We start from the raw sequence: 26,420 nt of genomic DNA on the forward strand, positions 1-26,420 counted from the left end.
AGGGAAAAAATCAGACATCCTTTATATATTTCAAAAATGGAAGTGTGATGTTTGAGTAAGACAACAAATTCCATGTGTAGATAATTGAAAAGAGAAGCAGAACATTTTTGGAAAGGTATAGAAGAGTTCTAAACAATGACAAAAAAGTGAATTAAAGCAACCAATGAAAAACGGCAAACTTGGCCATAGATGATTGAGCAAGTATATTCTCTAACAGTTTCCCTAAAAATGTTAGCTTTCAAATAATTCACTTGATGCATCTAGCTTTTGTTACTTTTTTCTTTTCCTGTTCAAATGCATCATGAGAATCATTAATGTCAATAACTGAAGTTAAGCTATAATTTATGTTTCTTCCACAAAATGAATGATCATGATTTGCCATGATGTATAAGCGGAACATTTCTTATATCATTCTTTCTCTTTGTCTGATAAGTTGGCAAATGTCAGTGATTTAAATTATGGATAGAATAGTAAGTAATGAAAATATGCATAGCATAAATATTTTGCATTAGGTGTTTTGCTACTGAGGACACTTTATAAGTATCTGTAAAACAATATTTGATAGTGCTTAGAGTGTTTGCTATATAACTGAGCACTTGCATGAGTACACTAGTTCTTTGGAAGAAAAATAAACTGTGACTTGATAAGAGATGTAAACAAGAATTAGTTTAAAATGTGAGAGACAGAAAATGATGCAGAAAGGAATGGCTACCACCTAATGATCAAAGACCTATGAGACCCATTAGCCCAATCCACTCTAATTTAAAAGTGACAGTTCTAGAAGATTGAAATCTGGTAGCTATAATTTATCATCACTTCTGATTATTTTCTTCACTAAATGTTCATCAATAAGTTTAGAACATATTGTTTAAATTGTGAAATTTTGTTAGTGCAGGGCTAGCTACTAACATGGCTATTGATGATAGCCTTTATTTTAGGGTACCGGGAGTAGCATTGTTTCACGTTTCATCATTAACCTGGAAGATGGAAAACCACACATTATTATGTTTGCAGCTGATACTGAGTTTTATCTTTGTATGTGTCAAATGGAAAGGGATGGGGAAATAGGATGAATAGTGACTCAGGAGTAGGGAAAGAGGAAATCGGAGACAAGAATCAGGTTTCTGGGACGCCTGGGTGGCTCAGTTGATTAAGCGGCTGCCTTTGGCTCAGGTCATGATCCCAGCATCCTGGGATCGAGTCCCACATCGGGCTCCTTGCTCGGCAGGGAGCCTGCTTCTCCCTCTGCCTCTAGCCTGCCACTCTGTCTGCCTGTGCTTGCGCTCTGTCTCTCTCTTTCTCTCTCTAACAAATAAATAAAAAATCTTTAAAAAAAAAAAAAAGAATCAGGTTTGAAAAATGATGGGGTGAATGGTTTGAGAATTAGTTTTGGTAAATGTGATCAATGATCTTTTCCTAGATTATAACTAACTGCCTCAAACAATCTGATGTTTGAATCAATTAAATAGAGCACAACCGGCGATTTGGTCTTTTGGCACAACGCGGCACATGTGAGTTAGATTTTTTGGAAGAACAAGACTAAAATAATCTGCTCTTTTCTCAACAAGAAGTTCCAGGATCCGTGGCCTTTCTAACCACTATCTCTGCTTAGCAATACGTAACTTTTATGAGGCTCTTAAAGATAGTTCAACATTTTTCACTACAGAAGTTTTGTATTTTTTTAAGATTTTATTTATTTATTTGACAGACAGAGATCACAAGTAGGCAGAGAGGCTGGCAGAAAGAGAGGTGGAAGTAGGCTCCCTCCTGAGCAGAGAGCCTGATGTGGGGCTCAATCCCAGGACTCTGGGATCATGACCTGAGGCTTTAACTCACTGAGCCATCCAGGTGCCCCACTACAGAAGTTTTTGAATATCACATTAAAAGGTTGTTAGTATGTGTTGTGGAATGAATGGTGTCTCCTAAAAGGATATGTTGAAGTCTTAACCCCTGATACCTGTAAATGTGACCTTATTCGGAAATAGGATCTTTGAGGATGTAATCCAGTTAACAAGAGATCATACAGGGGTAGAGTAGACACTAAATGCAATATAGCTGCTGTCCTTATAAGAAGAGTAGAAGAAATGCAAATAGAGAAATGAAGAAAAGACCATGTGATGACAGGAGAGAGAGATTGGAGTCATGTATCTACAAGCTAAACAGTAAAGATTGCCAGCAACCACCAGAAACTAGGAGGAAGCAAGAAAAGACCCTTCCCTAGAGGCTTCAGAAAAAACATGGCCCTGTCAAGACCTTGAGTTCATAGTTCTACCCTTCGCTCCTTATGGTACTTTTGTTATGACAGCCTTAGGAATCAATTCAGTATGTCATCCATAAGAGAAAGACCTAAGAAAATGCTTTCTGCCCCATTGATGTAAGTGAAAAGTTGTACTTTTTATATTATATATTTGTAGGTGACCTGTGGGGGCTGTTATTTAAGTCACAGAGACAGAAATTCCCTTTTGAAAAGCATTGAAGAAGACCCTGCAATAGGCTACATAGAAATATTGACTTGTGTGCATGTGAGCACATCCATTCCTTACTGGCATCCCTGCCATCTTGCTAAAACTTAGTTCTGCTGATATCTCTGTGTGGCTCAGCAGCCCCTGCAGACTTCCTTTTTCTTACAAAGAGTACTTCCATTCTTCACAGATGCCTGTTCCCGATCTAACTTCTTTCTAGTATTCTAGTCTCTTGTTGTGCTTTGCCCGAGTAGCATCTGTGTGCCAGCTACCCTAGATTATGTAATTCTTCAACAGATCCTATACTTCTGTTTCTGGATTTTAATTAATGCTCTTTCTTCTCTTCTCTAGCAACCAAAACCCTATCCTAGTCATTCAATGTCTAACTCAAAAGCAGTTTTCCCTCATGAAGACTTCCCCAGTCCTCATCACTGTATTTTTTCTTCCATCCCTATTCCCATCATGCTTTGTACCTCCATTAAAACATTTAATAAAATATTCTTGATTTATTGTTATTCTATGCATACCTTTTACTGTAATTTTTAAAGGTAAAATGGGCTTTATGATATTATTTTACAAACCCTAAATTAAAAAACACTGGCTATCTGAAAACAGTTTAACATGAAAAAATGTTATTTGTTCCACAAAAGGCTTGAGAAATGGAGCATGCATCCCTGTTCAAGAAGTTATGATCAGTGGTTAATAAACATGTGAATGAATAAATAATTGAAAGAGGAATTTATGTAAAACTGAATGCATAGGTTCTTTGTAATATTATCTAAAAGTAGAGATTTGGCTGATTTGTTTTAATTTTTGGTAATCTTGGTCAAGATTGTCCTAGTAAAATTTATGATATTAAGGTTTATAAACGTTTTAAAAAGATAAGAACTTTACATTTGAGTCTTTGGTATCAGAAAAATATTAATGACAATTTTTAACAAATAATGTAGATTATTTGTTTGAGATGAAACTTTGGGTTGTATGTTTCCATTACTTTTACTGATTAATAAATTAACAACAAATGACGGCAAACAACATAAAAAAATTGTGAGAAGTGCATAAAGTAGTGGTAAGTGTTTTATATGAAAAGAGAGAATTATTTTCATAGAAATAGAATTTCATTTCAAGTCCCATGATGATTATTTGTTTTAAATGTCTGGGAAATCTAAATACAAATAGTACAATGAGTGTGTTGGTCATAAAATTGATTTTGATTTTGTTATTTTAAAAGATTACCCTAGCCATGTAACTATTACTACTTTACTAAATATGAGTTTATATGAGTTCTTTGTAAGAAAAAAACCACATTTATTAATAAAATAATATATTAATTGCTTTTCAAAGAAGAGTCCAGTGTTGAGAGACAGAAAATGTTAAATCTAACACTTGCAAGAACTGGAAGTGGATGTGCCCTTTATGGAGAATTTCTTTTCATTCTATTAGAATGGAATCTTTTTTGGACCCAGCCATAAAAGAGCATAGTAATAATAATAGCAACTAACACTTAAATAGCACTTAATACACGTCAGGCACTATTTTAAGTGTTTTGCACACATTAATTTATGTAATCCTCACAATGACCCTATAAGACAGTTCTGTCATTACTCATATTTCATAAAAGGAGAAAGTTACCTTCTTAGTGTATAGTAACTCACCAAGGTCACATACCTCGTATGTGGTAGAAACAGATTTTGAGCATGGGTCTACAATGCATTCCCTAAACCATTCTCCAGACCTGTTTGGTTTTACAAGGGCAACTCTCTAATCTCTGCCTTTCACAGGAATTCAAAGTTGTGGCCACGCATATTTTTTTTTTTTAAGATTTTATTTATTTGACAAAGAGAGATCACAAGTAGACAGAGAGGCAGGCAAAGAGAGGGGAGGAAGCAGGCTCTCTGCCAAGCAGAGAGCCCGATGCCGACTAGGCCCCAGGACCCCAGGATCATGACCTGAGCCAAAGGCAGAGGCTTTAACCTACTGAGTCACCCACGTGCCCCCAAGCATATGTTTTAATCGTTCAATAGCACATAGCTTTCCAAAAGGAACAATTTACAAATGATTGTATAATGGACACTCCTTGGCTGTCTTTTTCTTCATGCATGTATATATGTTTCACTTAATAGGATAACATCAGAAATAAAGGTCATGTTATTATGTAGCCACAGTAGGGCTCCAAAACTACTACACATTTTAAAGAAATGATGTGAATTTCAGTTAATCAAAGTAAAGTGCATACATTTGCTCTCAAACTTGTCACTGTCAGTTTTGATTATGTCTGTATCTCTTAAGATCTTGAACATGTTACCTCTAAGATGCTCATTTTTAATATTGCTCTAAATGTACTAGTGTGACAATAAATTATAATGAAACTAATTGGAACTAGGTCCAAATCCAAATCTGTCATTAATTATTTATGTGAACATTGGTAATTTTCTTTCCTTAATTGAGGTTTCCTTATTTGTAAAATAGAGGTATATATCTATTTTGGAGCTATTCTGAAAAACATTAAAAATAAATACCTAATACATTTCCTGAAACAATCTGGAGCTATTCAAAATCCTATTATTATTTCTCCTTTCCTCATTTGGATAACAATGGAAATTTGTCTGCTTTACTAATGAAAAATTGTTGAGAAATTTAAGAAACATCAGCTGATAAGTGAAATATGCCTATATATACTTTAAAAATATTTGAATGATCATTAATCTATTTATTTAAGTTTAAAAAGTGGGTGTGGGGAGATGTGAATATGAACAAGCTTTAGTTTTTCTATTAAAGATCCATTTTGAAGTCATATACAATGCCCACATGGTGAATTGGATTCTTGTTTTATTTTGTGTCTGCCTCTAATGAGATTAGTATTAGAAAGTCACCTTTTTTATCCTTAGAAGAAAAGTTTCCTTTGTAGATTAAGGGTAGGTTTTCTTGAAAAAGAGAGGGTAGGCTGAAATGTCATCCTAGGGTTCCTGGTAGAATAGGAGTGGTAGAACATTCAGTGGTGGATAACTCTACTTTCTGAGAAAAGAGGTACAGTCATACCCATTCTGTTTCAAGGATTTGCAGAAAAACTTTTACCTGTCCCCTGATGTAGGGGAACCAGGGGAAAAGAAAGAGGCAGAGATTCAGTGGACACCAGACCTGGTTCTAGCAGGACTCCAAGGTGGCAGCTTACTTTGGATAATTGCTGTGGGTCTCAAATCAATATTATTATGCAGTCCCAGCATTCCAAGCAAAAGGATGACCTTGGCCAAGCTTTCACAAAGAAAAGAGCTCATCCTTATTCAATGGGAGATAGAGTATGCTCTCATAGCACCCAAAGGAAGAATTAGCAATGGATATAAAGTAGAAAAAGTAACATTCAGCCTAACAATTGCTGCTGGGGGCAGTGGAATGCACAGTTTGTTTGTTTATTTATTGATTGATTGATTGATTATTCTAGCAAAGCCCAAATAACTATTTGTGTGTGGATTTCAGAATTCATGTTCAGCAAATGTTTAATAATGTGCTAACCCTTGTTCTATGTTTGAAGATTAAAGACACAAAGCAAAATATTGTATCATGAATATTATGATATAGGAGAATAAGAAAACCAATAAACATAGAGATCTATAACATATTTAAATTAGGGATAATGCTACAGGGAAAAATAAAGCCTAACAAATGATTTGAGAGTAGTGGTACTACCACTTTAGAAAGGATGATCATGGAAGGTCCCTGACAGTCTGACCAGTAACTAGGAGTAGATCATAAACCCTTGGAAGACATCATAAGGACTATGATGCCAAGAGAGACTGAAAGCACATGATGGGAGTCTTTAACTTCTCTTTGAAATCTGTACAACTCTTGTATTTTCCATCCCCAAACTGCGTTCCTCAAAATGAAGTACAAACATTCAAGTTATGAATTATTTAAAATGGGAAAATTAGAGTAATTAAATATAGATCAAATATCTGAATATAATTATATATGTCATGAAGCAAATTTGCTTAATTATTTAATTTCATCTTTATAGTTCTCATTGACTTTTAATATATATATATTGTTTTAACTTGCAAAATTTCAAAATGTAAAAAAGAAAAAATATGTAGAGATTAATGTAAAGAACTCCATGTATCCATTACTCAGCTTAAGTAACTATCAGACTGTGCAAATCTTATATTACCTGTAACCCTACCTACCATACCTCTAATCTCAGGTAATGTTAAAACAATTTCTAGACATCACACCATTTCATTCTTAAAAATTTCAGAGTATAAGAACTTTGTGAAACATAATCATAATATTATTAAGACCCTTCCTAAAAGTATTTACAACCATTTCTTAATGTCATGAAATCCTAATGTTCAAATTTCTCTAAGTGTCTCATAAATATTTCATTAGAATTGATTTATTTGAATCTGTATCTAAGGTTTACTCATCATATTCTTTTGATATTTCACTTTTTGTAAAAATCTATCAGTCACCCCTCCCTTTTTGTAAAAATTGCTATTTATTTGTTCACAAAATTGTCTTACTTGTCTTGTTATTCACCACACACTAGGTTTTGATCATTTCATCTTCATGTATAATTTAACATGTTTCTTTGTTTCCTGTATTTAAAAAAACCAAAAACCAAAAACCAGAACTGGGAGTTACTTCTAGAAGTTTGAGCAGATGTTGTTTAAGACTTTCTCCCAGTTTTGTAGTCCTCAGTCATAGACACACTCCCCTATAGCCCACCTATGTGCTCCTGTGACGCTCTGTTCTCACTTCCTTGACCTTAGGCATCGTGTAAGATGAAATCCCAAGCTTATGAATAAACTGGTACAATTCTCAGAAGCAGCTGAGAATTGTCAGTCATTCATGTGTGTCCCCAGAAAAATCCAGTACTTGTGCTTCATTAATCCGTCAAGATATTCTTCATTTTCCTAACCTATACAAATTTGGAAAATATTATTTATAAAAATGTTATAAATAAAGATATTTAATAAATATATTGTTGAAGAAATGTTATGGCCCTTTAATCTTTATTATTATTATAAAATCACAATAATTGTTGTTGATGCCTTTGGGGGGTTCATTTTATCCTTTTAAAGTCTTATTTCTTTTTCTGTAAATTCACATAAAGCTCTTCTGAATGTCAGTTTTTCCTGAACTCTTACCCTCAATTCAGTTTCTCCAGCCCATAGATTGACTTAAGGACTATATTCTCCATGACTGGAACATTTTAAAATTTGTTTTGGCTTATTACTGGGAAAGCCCAGAAGATTGATGACTATCAGAATGGACTATTAACCTTCCTTTTCTCTCTCTTCCACCGTGTTCTTTAATGACACCTGCTAACTAATGACAGTGCAGATTAGCCCTTAGTTGGAGACATGCATAAATGAGAGGTGTTATTGTTTTGCATTTTTCCCTAAGAAAATGATCAGGGTAAAAGAACCTAAATTCAACATTTTTTTTTCTCCTAATAGCTTGTTCGCTTCTAGCTGATTTCAGAACTGCCCTTTCACTGTGCTGTCCTCTCTCTCTGACCTTCTGTTCCACACTAATGAACCCTGTTAATAGCTAATCTTTGTTCTGTGATAGCAACTATTTCTAATCTGGGATGTTCAAATTAGCAGTTTTCCTTAACTTGTGTCTAATTATAGTTATTTTTTAACCTGATTTCAAATGTGGTTTCTTCAAATCTTTTTGCTTTCTCCTTCTGTGACTTTCTATTGCTCAGCAATCTTTGCAATTCAACACAGTATTTGGATAAAAGGGAGAAATTGATGGTTTAAGTTAATTTGATTTGTTTCCATATTTGGGGAGTGATTTGTAACTTTAAGAAATTGGGCTTATTATTTTATTCTTAAATATATTTCCTTGTTTCCAAACTATCACCAAACAAAACAAGCAAGCAAAAACCTGGATATTGGAAGTTTTAAACTTACCCAACAAAACGTGTACACATCATTTTTGCTCTCTGTTATATACATTGGCATATAAAGCCCAAGCTTTTCTTTTCTCCTTTACATAACAGCAGCTAAAATATTTATTACACATCTATTCTGTGTCAGAAACTGTATCACATATTAAGAATACAGTGAAAGAGAAACAAGTTTTATCCTTTATATTGTGGACTCTATGAAGAGTTAATTACTGAATGGGTCAGCTACTTTCTGTCAAATGCTCATTGCTATTTCTTTTTGCAGTGAACACAATTTGTTCCAACTGTCACTTGTAGAAAAACTAAGAGGTCTTCAAAGTGACCTGTTCAGTTTTTTATTACTCATTTATGTCCAGTTTCCTCTCAATTTTATTTACAGGTTTTATATTGGCTGGTGGCATGTGGTACTAAGAACCCCAAGGCATTTAAGCATTTAAGAAAGTGAAAAGCAAGAGGGGGAAAAAAAGCATAAAGCAGAAAGTCATAGGTGAAAAGCTAGATTTAGACACCTGATAGATGCAGGTTTATTTGTAGTTTCCCCTGCAATATGCTTGAAACTTTAATAGGATTATATGCCTAAGAGTCAGAATTTTATTCCATGCAGTTTACATAAAGGGAGGAGTGGATATTTTATAATCTAGATTTGGGCTGATAATGTTGCTTTTAGTAAGAATTGTAACTGGGTCTAGGTCAGCTTCAAAGCTGAAAAGGCTCTTTTGCCACTCTGCCAAATGCCCCCAAAGTGTCCTATTCTCCCCTCCACCCTCCATGCCGACACCCATCATTGCTCACACCAAGAATGAATCTATGCAGGTGCAGAGAACGAGTTTACTCCCTCTTTGACTTTCCCCAGATTTGGGAACCCTCTACAAAAAGTGCATTAACAAATCTGAAGCTCAAAATGTGACCCAAAACACATTCTTACATTCACTTGCAGATTTTCTTTCATTACTGGAGAGGCAGCAACAATAAAGTGATGTGACCTATTCTATTTTTTTTTCAATATTACATTTTGTTATTAGACTGTGAACTTGGCTGTAACTCCACTTTAAAATTTACCAGTGTTCTTGTCCACACTCTCTTTTCTTCTCTCACCCCCACCCAAACAATTCTAGTGAAGCAAATCTCCAGAGAATCATAAAGTCATAGAAAATTAAACTAGAAAAAAACAGAGAGATCTTTTCCTTTTCCTTTATTTTAGAGATGAAACTAAGGCTCAATTTTCTATAATTTGACAGGCATTATGGCCTAAAAATAGTATTCAAAAGAAATATAAATATTATTAGAAGGAGAACTTCCTAGGCAGAATGATATTCTGGAGTGGTCTGCAAGTCCTCTGGGTAATTAGGCAGATGGCTTATTGCTTAATCTCTAAGCAATCTCTAAGTCAAGTTCAGGTTTTCTCTCCTTACTTTAGAAGTAAATGTTGCTCAACAGGACAGTGAGTTTTTTACACAGTTAGGAAACAAACATGGGAAATACCAGACCACTTTTCAGCAAGGTTATATTTAACCTTTAGGTGAGAAATAGGTCTACTTACATGGTATTTTATAATCTCATATGATTTTCTTCAGATATATTCAGAGCATTCCATCCTGAAGCAACAAAATGCACATTCTTCTCAAGTGCACATGAAACATTCTCCAGAATAGATAACATACCAGGTCACAAATCAGGTCTTAACTGGTGCCAAAAGACTGGGATCATTCCTTGCATATTTTCAGACCACAATATTTTGAAACTGGAATTCAGTCACAAGGGGAAATTTGGAAAGAAATCAAATACATGGAGGCTAAAGAGCATCCTACTAAAGAATGAATGGGTCAGCCAGGAAATTAAAGAATTATTGAAAAAAAATCATGGAAACAAATGAAAATGAAAACACAATAGTTTAAAACCTTTGGGATGCAGTAGAAGCAGTCCCAAGAAAGAAGTGTATAACAATACAAGTCTTTCTCAAGAAACAAAAGAGGTCTCAACTACACAACCTGACCTTATATCTAAAGGAGCTAGAGAAAGAACAGCAAATAGAGACTAAATCCAGGAGGAGAAAAAAATTAATAAAGATTAGAGCAGAAATCAATGAATGAGAAACCAAAAGAACAGTAGAATGGATCCATGAAACTAGGAGCTGGTTTTCTGAGAGAATTAATAAGGTTGATAACCCCTAGCCAGACTTATCAAAAAGAAAAGAGAAAGGATAATGAGATGAAGACAGAACCAAAACTGGGCACAGGTAGTGGGCCCAGTCCCAGTGAGAGCTGAAGATGTCAGTGAACATATACTCAACATCAGTCACCAGTGATAACCTAAGTCTATATGACATGCTGGCCTGGATCAATGAATCTCTGTAACTGAATCTGATGAATATCGTATAGTTGTGCTCAGGGGCTGTCCATTGTCAGTTTATGGACATGCTGTTCTATTGCTTCATTGCCTTGAAGAAAGTGAAATTCCAGGATGAGCCAGAACATGAATATATCCAGAACTTCAAAATACAAGCAGGTTTTAAGAGAATGGATGTTGACAAAATAATTCCTGGGACAAATTAGTGAAAGTAAAGTTTCAGGACAATTATGAATTTGTTCAGTGATTCAAGAAGTTTATTGATGCAAACTATGATGAAAAAGATTATGACCTTGCCAGACAAGGTCAAGAAACCACAGTGGCTCCCGCCCTTGTTGCTCCAGCTCTGAACAAACTGAAGAAACCTTTCAGCTCTTGCAGTGAGCTCCCCAGAGGCCCATTGCAACACACAGAACCACTGCAACCCCTAAGGCTAGCCCAGATGTGGCACAAGAGAATCCTGGTGTGGGCAACGGGGATGATGAAGCAGCTGAATCAACGCAGCAGGTCAACATATTGAAACATACCATCAAGACTTGGAGAAAGAAAGGGATTTCTACTTTGAGAAGCTAAGGAACATTGAATTGATTTGCCTGGAAAACAACCCTGTATTTCAGAGGACTGTGGGCATTCTCTATGCCATTAATGAAGTCTTTTTGGTACCTGATTAAGGGGCCCATAGGAGGAACGAGAAAAGTATTAACAGCTGGGACCAGCAGAGCAGCATCTGAATTCTTCACTCCAAATCATGTGCTTAACTGTAAAATACCCCCTTTTATTATTCTTAGAGGACCCACTGGTTTCTTTTCATAAGCAAACAGTACTCTTCTTAAAGTACACTTTGCAGAAGTTTCATCCCTTTTCCAGTGAGTTTGAGTTAGGAACTTTTGCACTGCAGCAGAGCAGTATTAACATTTAGTTGGGTCACCTAGAGAACAAAGAGGCTGACCATAGGGCTCACTGTGTGGACCTTGGTAACACTGATTGCTGGAGAAGGAGTTTTTATGGAATACACTGAGGTAGGGACCTTAGTAGAGAAATGTACAGAATGATTTGAATTTTAAGCTAATATGAAGTCTTGGCAGAGAATGTTTTAATAAATAAATGCCTTAAGAGTATTTAAAATTAAAAAAGAGAGAAAGAAAGGAGCCAAATAAATAAAATCAGGAATGAAAGAGGAGAGGTCACAACCAACACCAAAGAAATACAATCAATTATAAGAACATATTATGAACAACTATATGCCAGCAAATTAAGCAATCTGGAAGAAATGGATGCATTACTGGGAACTTATAAACTACTAAAACTTGAACAGAAAGAAATAGAAAACCTGAAGAGACCAGTAATGAGCAAGGAAATTGAAGCAGTAATTAAAAAATCTCCCAAGAAACAAGAGGCCAGGGCCAGATGGCTTCCCAGCTGAATTCTACCAAACATTTAAAGAAGAATGAAAACCTATTCTTTTGAAGCTATTTCAATAGAAAATAGAAATGGAAACTTCCAAACTCTTTATATGAGGCCAGCATTAACTTGATCCCCAAACCAGACAAAGACTTCACCAAAAAGAATTACAGACCAATATCCCTGATGAAAATGGATGCCAAAATTCTCACCAGTATACCAGCCAATAGTATCCAAGAGCACATTAAAAGGATTAGTCACTACAACCAAGTGAGATTTACTCCTGGGCTGCAAGGGTGGTTCAACATCCATAAATCAATCAATGTGATATACTACATTAATAAAAGAAAGGACAAGAACCATATGATCCTCTCAATCAATGCAGAAGCAGCATTTGACAAAGTACAGCATCCTTTCTTGATTAAAACTCTTCACAGTGTAAGGATAGAGGGTGAATACCTCAATATCATCATAGCTGCCTATGAAAAACCCACAGTGAGTATCATTATTAATGGGGAAAAAGCTTTTCCCCCAAGGTCAGGAGCACATCAGGGATGTCCACTATCACCACTATCACCACTGTTGTTCAGTATTGTACTAGAAGTCCTAGCCTCAGCAATCAGACAATAAGAAAACATTAAAGGCATCCAAATTGGCAAAGAAGCCAAACTCTCACTCTTTGCAGATAACATGGTACTTTATGTCAGAACACCGAGAAGACTCCACCCCCAAATTGCTAGAACTCATGTGGGAACTTAGCAAAGTGGCAGGATATAAAACCAATGCACAGAAATCACTTGGCATTTCTATATAGTAACAATGAGACAAAAGAAGGAGAAATTAAGAAGTCTATCCTATTTACAACTGCACCAAACCCCATAAGATGTCTAGGAATAAACCTAACCAAAGAGACAGAGCAACTATACTCAAAACACTATTAAACAGTCATGAAAAAAATTGAGGAAGACACACAAAAAAATGGAAAAACATTCCATGCTTATTGATTGGAAGAGGAAATATTGTTAAAAAGTCTATGCTACCCAAAGAAATCTACACATTCAATTCAACCCCTCTCAAAATACCATCGACTTTTTCACAGAGCTGGGATAAATAATCCTAAAATTTGTATGGAACCAGAAAAGATGCTAAATAGCCAAAGGAATGTTGAAAAAGAAAGCCAGAGCCTGTGGCATCACAATTCCAGACTTCAAGCTGTAATCATCAAGGCAGTATGGTACTAGCCCAAGAACAGACACATAGAGCAGTGGGATGGAATAGAAAACCCAGAAATGGACCCATAACTCTGTGTTCAACTAATCTTTAAGAAAGCAGGAAAAATATTCAATGGAAAAAAAGACAATCTCTTCAACAAATGGTGTTGGGAAAACTGGACTAGCCACATGCAGAAGAATGAAACCGGACCATTTCCTGATATCGTACACAAAAATAGACTGAAATGAGTGAAAGACCTAACTGTGAGACAGGAGTCCATTAAAACCCTAGCGAGAACAAAGACAGCAACCTCTGTGACCTCTGCTGCAGCAACTTCTTCCTAAACACCTTCGAAATACAAGGGAAACAAAGGTGGAAATGAACTACTGGGACTTCATCAAGATAAAATGCTTTTGTACAGCAAAGGAAACAGTGACAGAACCAAAAGACAACCAACAGAATGGGAGAATATATTTGCAAATGTCTTATCAGATAAAGGACTAGTATCCAAAATCTATAAAGAGCTTATCAAACGCGACACTCGAAGAACAATAATCTAATCAAATGGGCAGAAGACTTGAACAGGCATTTCTCCAAAGAAAGCATACAAATGACCAATAGACACATGAAAAAATGTTAAACATCACTCAGTATCAGGGAAATACAAATCAGAACCACAAGAAGATACTACCTCACACTGGTCAGAATGGCTAAAATTAACAAATCAATGGCTAAAATTAACAAGATGTTGGTGAGGATGTGGAGAAAGGGGAACCCTCTTACACTGCTGGTGGAATGCAAGCTGGTGCAGCTACTCTGAAAAACAGTATGGAGGTTCCTTAAAAAGTTGAAAATAGAGCTACCCTATGACCCAGAAATTGCACTACTGGATATTTACTCCAAAGATACAAATGTTGTCTGATGTTTATAGCAGCCATGTCCACAATAGCTGAACTATGGAAATAACACAGATGGCCATCAACAGATTAATGGATAAAGAAGAGGTGATATATATATATATATATATATATATATATATATAATGGAATACTATATATATATATATATATATATATATAATATAATGGAATACTACTCAGCCATCACAAAAAACAAAATCTTGCCATTTGCAATGAAGTAGATGGAACTAGAGTTCCTATGCTAAACAAAATTAGTCAATCAGAGAAAGACAATTATATGATCTGACTCCTATGTGGAGTTTAAGAAACAAAACAGGGGATCATAGAGGAAGAAAGGGAAAAATGAAACAAGATGAAACCAGAGAGGAAGATAAACCATAAGAGACTCTTAATCATAGGAAATAAACAGGGTTGCTGGAGGTGAGGGGGTGCAGGGGATGGGGGTAACTGGGTGATGGAAATTGAGGAGAGCATGTGATATAATGAGCAGTGGGTATTACATAAGACTGATGAATCACTAAACTCTGAAACCTCTGAAACTAATAATATATTTTATGCCAATTAATTGAATTTAACTAAGAATAAAAATTAATTAAAAATGAAATAAAAATTTCATTAAAAGTAAAAAATTAACCAATCATAAAAATGTTAAATTTAAAAAAAAATAACAATCACATATCCTGTCAACATATAGAACAGAGCCCAAATAGGCTAATGCCTAAATGGTTATATGCAACCTACATGTATTTTGTTCTGCCATGGCAAATACCCTGAATATTTGCCTGAAATGGGAAGTAGTTTTATGGAGAGAGGCAAGAAAGTACCATGTTCATATTACTTCTCATTTTAGATTAACCTGGATCAGTCCTACTCTTTCCCAATGTTCTGACCCAATGATGCTCTTAACAAGATCAATACAACTTGAACAGAGAAGGGAGGATCAAGGAACTTATGTCCCCCACATAAGTTGATCAGCCCCAAAGCTCAAGAACAAATTTTATTGTGGAGGAAACCAGGTCCAAATGAATATTATGATCTGTATATTCGTCGAGGCCTAATCTACTGAGGGATCTTAGAGATGAATTCTCACCTTTTCATGTAAAACTGCTTTTTTCATGTAAAACTCAAACAATCCTGAGGAAAACCTGTGCATCATATGATGCTAATAGCCCACATTTTAAAGAAACAAACGCAACTATTTTTTTAAATTAACAAATAATATATTATTTGTTTCAGGGGTACCGGTCTGTGATTCATCAGTCTTACACAATTCACAGCACTCACCATAGCACATACTCTCCCAATGTCCATAACCCAGCTACCCCATCCCTCCAACCCCCCTCCACTCCAGCAACCCTCAGTTTGTTTCCTGAGATTAAGAGTCTCTTATGGTTTGTCTCCTCTCTGGTTTCATCTTGTTTCATTTTTCCCTCCCTTCTCCTATGATCATCTGTCTTGTTTCTCAAATTCCTCGTATCAGTGAGATCATATGATAATTGTCTTTCTCTGACTTATTTTGCTCAGCATAATACCCTCTAGTTTTATCCACATCATTGCAAATGGCAAATTTGGTGTTTTTTTAATGGCTGCATAATATTCCATTAAAACCCCACACGTTCTAAGAAGGGGTCTTTCTGATTTTTAGATTAAGGGTTCAGTCTGTAAACTTCCAGATCTGGACTCTTCTATTTCTTTGATAAGGTGAGTCTCCACTGTACTGTGCAAAACATCACGTTCCATTCCATCTTTTTTTCTTATTAGTAGACAGGAACAGGAGAAGCAAGGCTTTGAAACAGACATATGTGAGTCCAAACTGGAAAATTTTACCAACTTATCAGTGCTGTAAGTTGGTAATTGGGTAAGATAAATTTCTGAAACTCTGAGAGCCTCAAATTTTCACTGGGAAAGTAGCAATATTAATGCCTATATTTGGGCACTGTTTTGAAGGCTATGATAAAGTATCTATAGACAAGCACCATATTCAGCGCATAATAAATCCTGGGGAGATGGTAACTCAACATATGCATTTTCTCTTTTTCCTTGCCTTCTTTGGCTGCATTTCTCATTTGTCATTGATCTTTAAAAGCATCTCATCTTTCTTTTTTCTCCCTCTGCCCCTTCTGCTTGTGCTCTTTTACTGTCTGTCCCATAAAGAAGTAAATAAATAAATAAATAAATCTTTCTTTAAAAATTTCATATTTTTGTACTTACACCATTTTATATAAGGACACTATAAACTTGGTAAAACTTACTTAAAAATTTTATTTATAGACTAGGAAAAGTGATCAACATTTATAGGGGAATTGTCAATATAATTTGCTCTTACTTTGACTATATTTGCATCTGCATGTGGCTTTGAAATTAGCTGTTCGGACTGAAGGGATCAATTTAGTATTTAAAAAGTTAACTTGATTTTCTTTTTTCTTTTTGAAAGAAAAGATATTCCTTACCTGTATTAAAGAAATTGACCAGTTTTGTCATAATGCAGACACTAAGAATGGCATTTTACATTGTGGATTGTATGCAAAAAATGTTTTTCTGTCTGTATCAGTTATGTTTCTAGGTCTTTCCTCACCTCCAGCAGTTGCTGTGTGCTCAGGGTATGTAAAATCATTTCAGTATTGGCCCAAGTACAACCTGGGGTAATTAGAGAAATAAATCTATTCTCCCCAACTCATTGTGTGTATTCAAGAGCCAAATGGAATTTTTTTTTTTTTTTTGTAACCACCTAGTGTTTTGGAATTATTCACACCACTGCTTATTTCCTAATTCCAACTGTTGAAGCATGTGTCTATACTTTCTGTTTCTCTGTTATTTAATAAAATATATCTGAACAGAAAGGAGAATCAAGGCAATATTTGTAAAAATTGAATTAATTTGAAAAGTGAAATTTCAAGTTTAAAAAACATAATCAGATAAACTATTTTCTTGTTTATTAAAGATTTCCAAATGTACAGAAAGTTACTCAGTATTTTCAAGGGCAGGAGTAAAAAGCAAAATGTCACTCTAATACCAACAACCCAAAGGAAACTATATGTTTAGACAAATAATTTAACTTCATAGTATATTGAATTATGATTCTACTGAATATTCCATCTTCCATTTTGCCAGGGCAATTCATCCACCTGTGCTATCCTACTATGCTACTTATTAGCATAAGTAGAACTAGTGAGTTGCAAGAATTGATTATCAGGTGATGTCTTTTTCTTGCCACGAATTCCTCTCCTCTTTTTATCCAGATCCAAATTGAATTAGATGATTTCCAATGAAGACTAGAAGCTAAATCCCCAATACTTTCCTCTCTTGGAAAATAGAATTACATCTGAGATGCCAAATCCTAGATTTTTGAGGGGGGGGGGCTTTGTCTTGATTTTTCTTATGTAATTCTGTCTCTGTATCTCTTTTTATTCTGTATCTAGCTTACAGTTAGTGTTACCAATGGAATATTTTGTCCTCCTTTTGACTTATAGAAGATCAACTGTAAGCACACTAGATTCTACTAGATTCTTCAGGACTCTGGGAGATAATATTACACAGATTATACCATAATGGCATCCTGGCTGTGAGTGTGTGTGTGTGTGTGTGTAACATGCCTTTCTAAAGAAGGAGAAGACAATGATCAATAATTTTATTTCTATAGATGATTCTTGATGACAGCCAATTGCTTATAGCTTAATGTCCAGGTTTTCAAAATACTTTTCCCATTTTATTTTCAATTTTATCTCTTCCCCCCAATCTTCTATTAATTAAACACTCCTTAAATGTTCTGCCTTTTTCTTTTGTTTCCTCTGAGAATATCTTCTAAGGGGATTGAGCTATTTGATTTAGAGATGAGGAAACAGTGCTAGAGAAAGTAAATGACTGGCTGCATTCACAGTGAGTTCGTACCAGTCACCGGCCATCTTCATAGTGGCATCTCCAGCCTCTGTGATCTAAATCGTGTCTCCTCTATAGAGCTCCACCACTTAGGTCCTCCATTCTCCAACACACTACTATTCCTGTGTGGCTTCCAGAGTCTTTCATCATCTCACCCTGTTTTCTCTCCTTGATGCTTTGTCTAAGTTATTTATTTTTTATTTTTTATTTTTTTAAAGATTTTATTTATTTATTTGACAGACAGAGATCATAAGTAGGCAGAGAGGCAGGCAGAGAGAGAGGAAGGGAAGCAGGCTCCCTGCTGAGCAGAGAGCCCGATGCGGGGCCTTGGGATCATGACCTGAGCCGAAGGCAGAGGCTTTAACCCACTGAGCCACCCAGGCACCCCTAAGTTATTTATTTTTAAATCTGTTTTCTGGTGGTGGGAAGAAAGTTCCTTTTGAGTAACCATCTAACAGAGGGATTAATGACCTTAGTGAGAAATGCTGGCAATGCTAAGTAGATCATACTGTAGTGGTCAGTAAAGAAGCTGAAATATAAGATGGATGATTGCAATGTTGACATGTAGTATAGGAAAAAAACAAACAAACAGTCATATAGCAAAAGAAATATCATCAGAAGCAAAGTGGTTTATCAGAATGAAGCAGTCTGAAAACATCGACTCCAAGCCTGTGAGTGAGGGGAGAAAATTGTTAGTGACTTTGTTATGTGTATGTGTTTGTTTTCATATGCCAGGCAAAAATCTCAGAAAAATCTGAGGGGAATGAAAAATTATGTCCAGTTTTCAAGTCTTGTTTTTAAAAGGTAAACAACGAAAAGAAATTTCAGAAAATGGTCGTAAAGAATGACAGTGGAACCAGTGAATTTATATATAAACCCTCTTTATGTTTAGTATGATTTGGCCACAGGAGACGATGAAGATCTACATATATTAGAAAAACAAAACAAAGCAAAACTAAAGAGAGTGTGCGGAGTATCCTGTATTTGGAAACAGACACTTAGGAAGAGTGACACAATTATTTTTCAAAGGGAACACAGATTAAATGTCATGGAGACTACCCTACTGCTGTAAAAGTGGGGTTGCTGAAATGAAAAATAGCTACGGTGGGTATTTGACACATCCCTATGTGTCACTTGAAACTAGATGTATTGACAAATTAGAAAGTCCGTTACAGGTAATGAATGATTTAAGGTGAGGATGACAATTTTTAAGTACCTAGATACTTGCCATAACTATTTGTGCTAACCTCCAAATGCCTATAATTTAAAGATTATGGGATGCTTTTCAATGAAAATAGATAATTTCAATTGGTTAGGACTGTTATTTAACTACAATGAGTGCATTTTTCTTATCCTGATGCTAGGTTAGTTGGTTTATGATCCGTTAAAATATGTGTGTATTTGAAGATTGTAGGCTGTCACCCAATTGTTTTCATTATTTGTGACATGTCATTTTCCTCAGTTTTAAAATGATAGCACTTTGAAATGTGCTGGGCTTTCCAGCAGAGAGTTTTTTTTTTGTTTGTTTGTTTGTTTGTTTTTGAAAACCTATGAACTTTTTATTTCTAACAAATTAGTAAAATCAAATAAATCAACAACTTGATTTCTACTACTCTAATTCAATTTAGTTAGGGACCCATGTAAATCAATTTATAATGAGTCAACAAGAGAATTTGAAGAAGAAAAAAAGAGTCTGGAAGACAAAGAGAGAGAACTATATCTAATAACAGATACTAAGACATAAATATGAACTATTATTTTGTTTTTAAAAGTCTGTCTTTCTCTGCTATACTCTAAACTCCTTAAGGGCAGCAAGATCACTTACCCCTTTTTTAATGCCCAGTACTAACACATGGGAGGCATTCAGTAAATGAGTAAAAGGAAAAGGAGAGGCAGAGATAGGTATTTTGGAAAGAAACAAAAATACTTAAAATGGCCATTGTTAAAAAATTCAGTTTTTCTATATATGATAAGGTGAAGGAGAGTCTTCATGGTTTTCAAATATATTTCTTCTAAATAGTTCAAAAATTAATTTGTGTCTGACAATGTAATGAATGAGCTCTTTAAAAGCAGGTTTCCCTAGGCTTAGAGACAAGAAAGTAAGCATTGTTTCAAGTAAAGATGTATTTTCTGGGTATGTAATTTATCTTTTCTTTCCTTTCTAAGCTGAAAAAAAAATCTTTTATTTCAGAACCCTACTTTTCTGAGTCACTTACAATGTTTTCTCAACCAGTGTGGGCAAATAGTACTGTTATATTTATAATGCACTAAAAAAAAGGGGGGGTGTTTAATTTCTCTTATCTCTTCCACACAGACTGTAATTAGAATTAGCCAGGGTTTTACTTAATTTTGCAGGAGTTCTTGTGTATAGGCTTCATATCCTTAGAATAATTAACATTGTATCACTCCCATTAGTGTTTTTAAGCACTTAAATTGTGCCATAATGGTCACAGCTAAAGTTGCCATTAAAGGGCAATTGCTATTTATTATGCTCATAAAGTAGACACTTTACTACAGAAAAAAAAAAAAATATATATATATATATATATGTATATATATGTGTGCGCTAGGGTTCCATTTAGAAAGCAGGAATAGACAGTGCCATTATTATGGCACTCTTGGGCTGAAAGGATGGTCTCAAATTGATCCTATTCTTATTCTACTCAGTAGGCAGTGGGGAAATCTAAAAGCAGATGACAAATCATTGCTTTTTTTTTTTTTAAGCCAAGTTCTGATTAGCTGAGTTTCTTTATAGACTCATAAAATGTTGGTGTTAGGACAAACCTACAAGATGATTGAGTCCAGCCCTCTCATTTTACACATGAGGAAATTGAGACAGGAGTTCAGGGGTCAGTCTCAAGGTTATGGAAGCATTTGGTGGGCCTAGCGTTAGAAGTCAGGTCATAAGACTTGCGGCTCTCATGCCAGTTCGCCAGGCATTACTGAATTAATTTACCATTAGATTTTCTGTTCTTTTGTTCCTGGCAAATGATTGACACTGCTTTGATTAGGTTTAGTGTCACTGACCAGCAAGGTGCATTGAGTTTCATTTACATGGTACCTTTAGTTGATTTCAGAATCAACCATGTCAACTGGGCATTAGTTTTACATGTTTGCAGATGACACACAGGGTTTTATTGTTCTTTTATTTCATTCTGGTTTTCAAGATTCCTTTTATTGGAAACTATAGAATTATCTTTGATGCCATCAGTCTTTGTTATCAAAGAGAGAACTCTACAAAATATTAGTTTTTATACTAATCATATTATACATTCAGTTTATTGTTTCCTTTCTGTAGGTTAATTTTCTCTCCCAACCCAGGGCGGGTGGGAGATATTTTATTCAGCTGAATTGTTGGGACTCAACACAAACCATTTATAGGAGTAAACAATTATCACTGAAATGAGAACAATTTAGTGGTCTTGCATGATTAATGCCCTACATAAATTCTTTATGACATTGAATTGAAAGATGGTGTTATGAATGTATAATAGGAAGTTAACAGAATGTGTCACCTTTTGATTAGTTTCTGAGGAGACAGGCCTTGCAATCAGTGATTTCATAATGGTCAGGGGCCTATAAAACTACCATATTTGTTCCCTGTAAATTAAAATTTAGAAGTCCTGATGATGTATGTCCTTAGACCAGCTGGGGAAAAGTGCCTGGAAGAGAATTTTTATATTTTTTTCCGTTATATTTCAGCTGTAAATGTGTATGAGTTGTATTTTTCTTTCATGTCATCATTACTTTGGAAAGCCTAACAGCAAATTTTTAAATTTCTCTTTTGTAATTATGTATATTTGGAAGGAAAAGTTTTAAAAAGTGCTATATGGCATGTAAATTCTGACAAAAGTCAGACTAATATAGATAAATACTTAAGTAACTATAAATATTTTCCAAAAGGGGCACAGAATGGAATATAGAAGCTGTCATGAAAATGAAACAATATACATATATAATATATATATCACAGGTGCAAAAGATCTCATAGATCATCTTACCCAACTTTTACTTGTAAAGAAGGCATTGAAATTTTGAAAAGAGGAAGTACAAGAAGTATTTTAAGAGGATGGAGTTCATTAGTGGCAGCATTAGGAGTAATATCGGAGTATATTTTTGTCCATTTTATCTTGCAGAGTTTCTAATTTATTATTTTTTTCCATCCTCTTCTTCTTTGTGACCCAAACCAGGCATTCTTCAAATTCACTTGTTAAATCAGTACGTGCTTTTTGAGTACCTACTAAATGCCAGGTAGCACTGTTCTAGGCATTGGAAGAAAAGGAATGAATAAACGAGATAAAAATACCCACAGTGCCAACATTTCTATCTGGGAGGTAGAGAAAGGGATGATTTATTAAAAAGTAAAATATATAGCCTATTACATAGTGATAAATATTATGTAGAAAATACAGCAGAGAAGAGAGATGGGTGGGTATTCTAATTTTAAATAAGACAGGGAAGAATTCACAAAGCCTTTAACAAACGCAGATAGTGAGGGAACAACACAGCTATCTTGCAGGAGAGCATTTCCCCCAGAAGGAATTCAGTCTACTTCCCAATCTACTCAGTTTGGGAAATACTCTATCTAGTCAGAAGGATTGAGAAAGAGAGAGGTGAGAAATGAAATGGAGGTGTGGAGAGCAGAATTTTTAAAGCCTCCTAGGCAACAAAAAAGACCTTAGCTTTGAATGAGATAGGAATCAACCTATTTTTTCTTAACTCATCCAACAAATATTTGGTGACTTCCTACTAGGTCCCAGGTATTATTCAGGCCACCGGAAAAATATTTGTAAATGCAAGACTTCAGTATTGATTCTGAGATAAATGAGGTACCATTGAGAGTTTTGAGCAAAGGAATCATGTAATATGACCTACCTTTGACAGAAGCCTTGTGGGTGGGGCTGTGCATGGGGTTGATTATGGGAGAGATTAGCAAGGGATCACATTTTGAAGCAATTGCAATATCCTAGGATGGTAGTGTAGTGGCTTTGACCAGATAAGGGAATTGAAGATACTTGAAAGCATTCAGATACTGAATATTTTGAATATGGAGGTAATAGATTCTTCTGTTGATTACCTGATAGACACTTTACTATCTAGGTTTCTCTCAGGCCACATTTGGGCCCAGGTTAACTAGAAACACCATTACTTCCTGCTCAACCTCCATGGAGTTTGAAATCTGAAAACCTTTTTTTCCTCTCAAGTTACTTGGCTTTTACACATGAAAGTGATGTTTTGTTTGGATACAGGCAAAATCTTATTTTTTAAAAAATGAATCTCACTTTGACCTTTTTCCCTAGTCTCTACACACCCTGTCTTCAATAAAATGAATTCATAATTGGGGCACCTGGGTGGCTCAGTAGGTTAAAGCCTCTGCCTTCAGCTCGGGTCATGATCTCAGGGTCCTGGGATTGAGCCCCACATCGGGTTCTCTGCTAGGCAGGGAGCCTGCTTCCCTTCCTCTCTCTGCCTGCCTCTCAGCCTACTTGTGATCTCTCTCTGTCAAATAAATAAATAAATTCTTAAAAAAAAAAAAAAAAGAATGCATAACTTTCCAAGAGTAGAGAGCTTGGGGAAATGGTAATTATTAAGACCCAAAATAGGGGAACCTGGGTGGCTCAGTGGGTTAAACCTCTGCCTTTGGCTCCGGTCATGATCCCGGGTCTTGGGATCAAGCTCCGCATGGGGCTCTCTGCTCAGCGGTGACCCTGCTTCCCACCCCCACCCCTGCCTGCCTCTCTGCCTCCCTGTGATCTCTCTCTCTCTCTCTGTCAAATAAATAAATAAAATCTTAAAAAAAAAAGACCCAAAATATACAATTGGTATTAGTTAAAAAAAATATTGCCTTGTCCTGCTGCAGGAATAAAGGTAACAGTAGGTCTGGCCTATGGTGTATTACTGTAAAGTACCTTCAGTCTCAATCTTCACCTTCTTTCCTTTTGAATACACTACCATTCCTACCAGGAGAGCCTCCATTAGCCTGGCTTATATGCCCCATGTCTATGCTCTACTCTTCCTTCATGATAGAAGTTTATAAATTCAGTTATGCTAAGTTATAAATAATAATTAAAGTATAAAGTTTTATGTCCCAGTAGAATTTGGCTCTTTGCAGCAAATAAAGTTATGAAATGGGAATTCTGTTAAATACAATATAGGTAGTTTTTTTGGTTTTTCACCTCAATTTGGGCAAAATGAATTAGGTATGTATCAAGGGGTTCTTGACCTTGAGGCATTATAAAAATGAAGAATCTATTGCAAATGAATGAAAGTATACTCTAAAAGGAAAACTGTATTACTTTTGCCACACAGAACTAGACCAATTGCATAGACAGCATACCATGAATATTTTAGGGTAAGCTTCTGACAACAGCATTCCTCACTTCCTTGTCACTGCGGATCTGCGGATAAGGGACTTTGATCTGGTTTGAATTTCTCTTCTTTTAGATTCAGTGGATGCCTTGGGTGTCTTCTGCTATTCATTAATATCCCATTTAAAGCCAAACTCTTTAAAGGACATAAATATTAAAAATGTTATGTTTTTCCCAGTATACTTTTCAATAGACTGATTTATAATATTGTATTTTAAAACATGACATAAAACTTACATCATGAAAAAAATAAAACAGCTGCTTTACATCTTCTCTGATACTCTCCCTTTTTTAAAATGTTTGTTTTGTTTATGCTGTTTTGTTCTTGGTTTCTTCAGCACGTGCTTATAATGTCACCTGGTAATCAGCAGTGGCTTAATGAAGTAGTTGCATCAGAGCATTTAGTGCTATTTGCTGGAAAACAAACAAACAAACAAACAACTTTTGTCTTAACTGTTGACCCTCCAAATGCTTATGGTTTATTTAAATAATAAACATTAAAGCTGCTACTCACTAAATGCATATTAACACTGGAGTTTTACCCTCATTATTATATTCAATTCTCCCAACTCTCATGGCAGGGTTCTAAGGTCCATTTTACAGATGAGGAAACTGAGGCTCAGAGAAATTAAATACCTTGCCTAACGTCATGAATCTAGTAAGAGTCTAAGCAGGAGTTACACGCATTCCTCTCCAACACTGGAATCTAAGCTCTTAGCAAATAAGGAGTGCTATTCCTGCTAACAACACTGCCTCTCCTGGCCTCACTTACACTAGATATGCTTTATCTACACGTGGTGTCCTGTCCCACGACCTTTCTTCTCCCAACTCAGCCTTATATTTTGTTGTCTTCTCAGCAACAAGTCTCTTTGTCTCACAGCTGAATGCTGAATTTATCATCTCCTCTTTTGGTGAAAAGAAGTCGTTACCTGATTTTTTCAGTTCGTCAAAAATTAGTGATCAGAAAGCACAGCCCTGGAACACAGGTTAGCCACAAGGTATCTCCCCAGCAGCCTTCGAAACATTGAATTCTTTACCTATCATGCTTCCTTTTGTAGGCTGGTGTCTTCCTCAACCATGGCTGCTATAATAAAATGCAATAAACTGGCTTATCAACAGAAATGTATTGGTTCATAGTTCGGGAGTCTAGAAGTCTGAGATCATGGTGTTAGTTAGCATGGTCCTATTCTGGTGGGAACCCTCTTCCCGGGTGCAGGTACCTCACCAGATGGAAAAGCTCTCTGGCCTCTTCTTGCAAGGGCACTAATGCGGTTCAAGAGTGCTCATTCTGATGAGCTAATTACCCCCCAAAGGTAATACCAATACCAAAACCATCACACTGGGGATTAGATTTCAACATATGATTTGGGGGGAAACACAGGTGTTCCGTCCATAACAGTTCCCCAAACAAGCTAACCACCATCATACCATCTAAGAGTAAGAAACCGCTAGATTGTTTTCAATGTGGTTGTGATTGTCTGTGCCTCAAACTGTCCCTAAGTATGATGAAAGTTGCAAGAATTTGTTACGAAGCATTTTTCAGTAATTTGTTAACTTTCTACCACTGATAGACAATTTGCCTTTTAAGTAAAACATACCGTCATGACCTCACCATGTTATGTTCTCCGTCGGCAGTGACAGGTGATTTTCCTCTCCTCAAATTAGGCAACTATTCTAGCAACTTGAAGTAATTTTTGTAACATGATTGACATGTGAAAAGATGATATATCACTTTCACTAAAAAGATGCATGTTATGAATAAGGAGCCTCTGTGTACCTATAAAGCCAAAGGTGGGGGGGGCAGGGAAGAAAACCTTCTATACTGATAACTCTGAGGAAGAAAGCCAGTAAAAATTATTTTCATTCCATCCCTATGGACATCATTATAAGCTTTGAGAATACTAGGGTCATCTTTTTTATATTA

General features: G+C 35.6%; 1 protein-coding gene and 1 pseudogene across 21 annotated transcripts in view; both read left to right on the forward strand.

Moving 5' to 3' along the window:
* The window catches only part of ROBO2 (roundabout guidance receptor 2), a 1,685,112-nt gene that overhangs the window by 560,578 nt on the left and 1,098,114 nt on the right, over positions 1 to 26,420 (forward strand). The window lies entirely within an intron of this gene.
* On the forward strand, positions 10,641 to 11,390 carry LOC101692685 (annotated as a pseudogene).

Source organism: Mustela putorius, unplaced genomic scaffold (genome assembly GCF_011764305.1).
Source record: "Mustela putorius furo isolate JIRA1106 unplaced genomic scaffold, ASM1176430v1.1 tig00003834_pilon_pilon_pilon, whole genome shotgun sequence".
NCBI lineage: Eukaryota > Metazoa > Chordata > Mammalia > Carnivora > Mustelidae > Mustela > Mustela putorius.